Source organism: Anser anser (genome assembly GCF_964211835.1).
Source record: "Anser anser genome assembly, chromosome: 3".
Taxonomy (NCBI): domain Eukaryota; kingdom Metazoa; phylum Chordata; class Aves; order Anseriformes; family Anatidae; genus Anser; species Anser anser.
Window position 1 is genome coordinate 75,756,403 of NC_139722.1, and position 6,000 is coordinate 75,762,402.

Here is a 6,000-nt window from a genome sequence, read left to right on the forward strand (position 1 = left end):
TGTTGGAGGTAAATATGGTTGTGGTTAATGCTAGTGTTTTCTTGAGGCATGTGACAGTTCCCTCTTTCCTCTGCCACCTTCTCTGCTGTCAGTGGGGCTTCAAACAATCCAAGTTCCCACATGAGAAAGAGGAAAAAATAGAGCTGGGCTCTGGCTGCACAGCTCCAGAGTGCTGTGGGAACAAAGAGGCAGGCCTGCTGGCAGGGAGGGTGGGAAGGCAGCCAGCACAGGCAGGAGAAGGGCAAGAAGGTGGGGGAAGGGGCACGGGTGATGAGGGGAAGGAGAGCAAAGAGAGGGGAAGCCTGGTAGGAGCAACTCCTTTGTTCAGAGGGGAGAACAAAGGGGATGGGGAGAAGATGGAAGCAGCATACCTTTCAGCTTAGAAAAAAGTTGGTACTCATATCCACTCCCAGTCAGCAGCCACGAAGGGATAACATAGATGCACAGAGAGAACTGATTAACATATGCAAAGAAATAAGCTTCTTTTTCCCTGGTTGTGTCAAATAAAATTGACTCCTTTTTTTCCCCTTCTTTTGCCACTTAGTTCATTTTGGACAAAAACAAGCAGTTTTGAAAATGTACATCTGAAAATCTAGTGGGGTAATGGTAGAGGACTTGGTACTGGCTTGGATTGATCTTGTCACGTTGATCTCAATGTACTTTTTTTTTTTTTTTTTTTTTTTTTTAGCAGTTCACAAGTACTGGTTTCTCTCAGACAAGGCTGGCTGCTGCAAAGAAAACTAACCTCATCCTCAGCAATCTGAGTTTCCTGTAAAACTAAAGCTTGAATCTGTGATATTTCCTACTCCAGTTCTCCCAAGGTACAAGAGATTTATCAGGAAGAAGCCAGCTTTAACGTCAAAGCTCTTGTACTGTTTGTAACTGCTTTGTTTTAGGTTAAAAACTTGTGGAAGCCAGAAATGCCAAATGTTCACAGGAAATAAATATCTTTAGTTGCGAGGAAGAACATATATCGAAAACATACTTCCCTTTTCCAAGTTAGCTAATATTAATCCTTTACTGTAGGATTGAATGTTTTCCTCCTAGCAATATTACCACAGAGTAGTCAGCATTTCAATGTAATCTGCACTACAATGCCCTATGTTAATGCAGACAGATACTTCAAAAACAGAACAACATGTTAATGGCCCCTCCCATATAACTCTTGGGCCTAACAATTAGTAGCCACTTTTATTAGCAGTTAAGTGCAGAAATATACCATTTAAAAATCTTACAACCTTTGTTCTTGATTTTAGGTGACTTCAACAAAATGTGTCTCTACTAATCCCTTTTGAAATCTTGCATGTCTGTTGTAAACAGCATTTTTTCCCCCAGCTTGTTGCCTATAACGCAAAGAAACAAGGCACCTTGTTTTACTAAAACTGCTGCTTTCCTTTTAAAGTTTACTTTAAGATATGAGTAAAGGTTGACAAAGTTTCTTTACAACATAGATGCTGTTTTTTCATTTCTTTATCTGTACTTGAAACACTGAAAACGGTAGTTGAAAATGAATTTTATCTTGATGTGAATGGGTTTAAACTCTGAATTTGCAGGTATAAAATTGGATTGAACTCTTCAATTCATTTATCAATCCTGAAAAAAAAAAAGGGCTCAAAAGAATGCACAGTCTATCAACTTCAGCAAGATTCTTCCTATGACTCATTTATCAAAATACGCAAAGTCTTGCAAAGAGCACTGGCCAATCCTATTTTTGTTGTTTTGTAAAGTGTCATCACTGGCTTCACCTTTGAAATATTTACCATTTTAATTGCATCTGTTTAAAGACATGTTATTTGTATTGCGTTCTGTAGAAAATATACAAAATCAGCAGCCATTGCTGGAGGTAAGAAATGATAAATAATGGTAAATATGCTCCAAAGGCTTACTTGCTTAGCTGTATCCAATAACATATGGTTTTGTAATACCTGCTGTAGGGCTTCTCTTCCAACACTTTGAGGGGATGGGGGGGGAGCAAAATTTGCTGGCACTTTGACTTCACCCATGTTTAGACAAACTGAAAGTTGGCCAATTAGTTCTCAGGGATCAAGAAGGCAGCCTATGTATGTATATAAAAATTATGGGGCAGAGGGAGGGAGGTACCTATATAAGTCTTCTGGGTTTACATATTTCCTTCTTGGTTTTGTTATAACTCCTATCTCAGTGAACATTTCTACTTGAGAACAGTAATCATGATCCATCTATGAGTTGTTTGGTTTTCTTTTTTTTTTTTTCCCCCTTGACTGACCCTTTTTGATTCTTTTAAGTGTTCTCATCTCTTCCTTTGGAAGAGTTCTGTTCTCTCACACTGCTGAGTGGTGTCTTGTCTATGCTACATGTATCTCTGATCTATTTATTTCTATAAGCAGTTATTGACAGTGTAAGATAGCCCACTCATTGTGGGCTACAAAGTCTTTCGTAAAATGAAACTGAAAACAGTTTTATTCAACATACCAAGAATACAAATAAACTTCTGAGTTCAAATAAGCTTATTGTATTGTTTCCTTAGAAGCTTAGTTTATTTTTTCGTGTTCGGTTTTGTTGCTTGTACATACTACTGCTTGTACATAGAAGATCTTAAACTGAAAAACATTTGCAACTTAGTTTTATCACAGAATCAAAAAACTTTCTCGTGTTCTGAACTTCAGTATTCTAAGTGCATTGGTTCAAATTGAGAAAGTCACGTTTCTTGATACCAGTATAAGCTTTCAGTTGCAGTAATACCAGCCACTCCGAAAAATTAATTTGCAAGTTTGTTACAGAAATGGAAGATAAAAGAGCAGCAAAAATTCTTACCTTCATGCAAAAGGCCAGGATGATCACCAATACTGAGACTCCTAAATATTTATATTGTCTGTACCTGATGTAGCTTTTAGAGAAATTTTAAAAAGACCATTTCTAGCTTCAACATTCTTTTCCAGTTTGGGAGATTTCTTCTTTAGCAGTGTAATTCATAACTCTTGATTTAGCTTCCTGAAGTTAAAAAACAAACAAAAGTTCACCATTGTATTGAAGAGTTAAGTCATGTACATTAACAGAATTAGTCCTGAACTACAGATTTATCATTATCATTATTTTAGTTATACTACCTTCTTAAAAATACTTTAGTATTTTGCTACTTATTTAAGTCAGGAAAAAATGCTGTATTTGCAGAAGTAAGCATTTTCACAGAACTCATTTAATTTGAACTGGAAAATAGGTTTAAAAGCTGTTTTTAAGTCAAATCTGAGTCCCAATATTTCCATTTATTAAACCAGTCTAAATGTTTGGAGCCAAGTACAACACCTGCCCAGCTTGTGAGCCAGATTCCACAAGGATGGGAGCTCATTCCCGGGGTGGGGTTCCCTTGGCTGGACTGCATATCCTATATTTGCATATGATGCCAGGAGTGCTCCCCTCTGGTAATGCTCTGGAGATTTCATGAATGGGTGCAGCACGGGAGGGTGGTTTGTTGTGGGCATCTGGCAGAGGTGGTCTCTGCCATGTGAGCTACAGTTATGATAAGTCAGAGGGGCACGATAAGAATAAAGGTTAATACCGAAATGACCCGGAACACTGTGTCATTCCAGCAAACTGAAATAACACATTTTGAGCTAAGAACATCAGTGTTTTAGCTTAGGGCTGCTTAAATCAAAACACATCTTGGCTATTGCCAGAGTGATGGGAGGGAGAGAGGGAGATTACTCCTTTTGGAAGGACCAGAAAGAATTCTATAACATTTTACCTTTGTTCAGAAAGGAGAAAATGTTTCAAAATTTATGCGTTCTCATTTTTCATCAGACCGAATTCTAAGCAGACACCTAATACTATCTTTTAAGGAAAAGGTATTAATTCAGTTTGGGTGAGACTATACACAGAAAGTAGAGCTGGAGACTCTACGTGTTGCTGTGTTTGGACTTGAATGCAAGGTCAAACCCAAATCTCTTTTCATTTGATCAGAAATAGCACAAAGCCTCCAAACCTGGTACAACAAGCTGATGTTCCCAGATTTATGGAACTCAAAGTGATGACGTAGAATAAATGATGACCAACGTACCAGCACTGGATGCTTCAGAGCTACCTCTTCAAGAGTTAGAGGCACAGTATTCATTTCACATGAGATTAAAGCACTAGATTTCTGATGCCGTGGGCTGCAAGATATATCAAAAACTCCTCTTAAAAATCTTACTATAGACAATTAATTTAATGGACCTAATTTTAATGTCCACTTTATAGCGCTGTGTTTGCAAAACAATGATATTAGATATCTATTTTCTATTGTAAAACTTATTTCCATCTTTTCATTTAACTAGAACATTTCTATATGGTAGTACAATATCACACATTCTCTCCCTCAACTGAAACTAAACTACTAGTAAAACGTTACTTCAGAGTAACTAAACAAATTTATCTAAAAATGAGCTGTGAAAATTGTATTTGCATGCATCTCTGCATTCAAAGAAACTCAAAACCAGTTTCTTTTATGGGTACCAAAGTTAGCACAAATGGCACACATCACTGGAAGGTAAATATGTGCCTTGCTCTGTTTGAAGAAATCTGGCTTCAAAATAACAGTTATGGACTTTTCAAAACATGCATCCTGGTTTGCACAGCAGGTTTTTCTCAACTTCAGAAGCAAACACCAGGATGTGATGTTCCGAATATTCACTTTCAGTATATCTGAAAGCTCACACCTACTTGTATTTGAATGTGTGATTACTTTAAGAACTACATTGTTCTGAATCACAGTTACAAAAAGGCGTTTGGAGATCTTATTCTTTATAATATATCTGTTTTCTGCTTTCAGTCTGCATGAGTGAATATAGGCATTTTATCCAGGAGAAATATTATTACTCCTGTAGAAATAAACTTTAGATAGAGCTTCCTGCAAGAATGACTGTGATCTAGAAAACAGGCTGATTCAATTCATTATGCAGAGAAAATGTACTCACGTTTCAGTAGTTCTGTTATTCTCATTTCTCAACTCATCAAAAACTTTGCACACTTTGGAAGACTCCTTGCAATGCTGTCCCAGCTGCTTCCTTCTGGACAAAACTGGAAGGATGTTTTCTTCTGTCTGTCTCGCAGTGGCACCAGGTGATTTGTGTTGTCTTGGAAATAAATAAGTCACCTTGGGACAGGAGAAACACAATTGTTTTAGATAATGAAAAACATTGCCGCACTTTCACGAGAGAAGGATACTGCATATGGCTAAAAAGCATCAATTAACAATGTACTCAGAATTGAATGCATCATTACCTCCAGCTTTGGATAACATCTATTAGTTAACTAGAGCTATCCACCACCTTTGAGCCTAGGTACTAGTTTTACACTGGAATTTTTGAATGAAGAAGTATATTTCTGCCAGTTACTATGGTGAGATTCATGCCTAACTCCGAACTGATTCCTTGTGAGTAACAGGGTGGGTAAGTGAGAAGACTCTGCAGAGGTACTTGCCCGCTTGCCCAGCATAAACGTTCTACTGCAATGCCTGTCCTGCAATGCCTGTCCTTCCCCAGAAACCACAGGAGATGAGACATTTAATGCAGATACTTAAAAATAGGTAAGGTAAATCCTATCAAAATTAACCATTGTTCTGTGTGGTTTGTTTTAATAGAGTAACACTTGGATCTAATACCTACACATTGCTTATTAAGCACACAACATAAAAGAAGTAATCAGAGGAAACATGCAGGAGAAGCTTGTGAAAGAACAGTGTTTAAGGGCTTTGGTTTTTAAGAGCCGTACATCCATGAATTCAGTAAAGATATAATCACATAATCTGAGATTACCAGAACCCATTCTTGGGCTTTGCTGGTTTTGATAATTTACAGTAAAATAATAGCTAACAGAGGGAAATATTTATTTAGTTATAAATTGATTTTCTTTTATTGCTTAAAATAACGGTTCCTATTTTAATCAAATGTCTATCATTCATATAGCAAAAAAAAAAACATGTTCATTTTGAACAAAATGGGTCTTTACTCTCAGATTTTCCCTTTGGCTTTTATGCATTTCATTAGT

General features: G+C 37.1%; 1 long non-coding RNA gene across 1 annotated transcript; it reads right to left on the bottom strand.

Annotated features, from left to right (window-relative positions):
* Positions 1-5: 5 nt before the first annotated feature.
* LOC310896171 lies at positions 6-4,322 on the bottom strand. Its single transcript, XR_014581260.1, has 3 exons — positions 4,034-4,322; positions 2,794-2,970; positions 6-1,593 (listed from the first exon to the last, which is right to left on the bottom strand). It is a non-coding gene; the product is annotated as an uncharacterized lncRNA (long non-coding RNA).
* Positions 4,323-6,000: the final 1,678 nt, after the last annotated feature.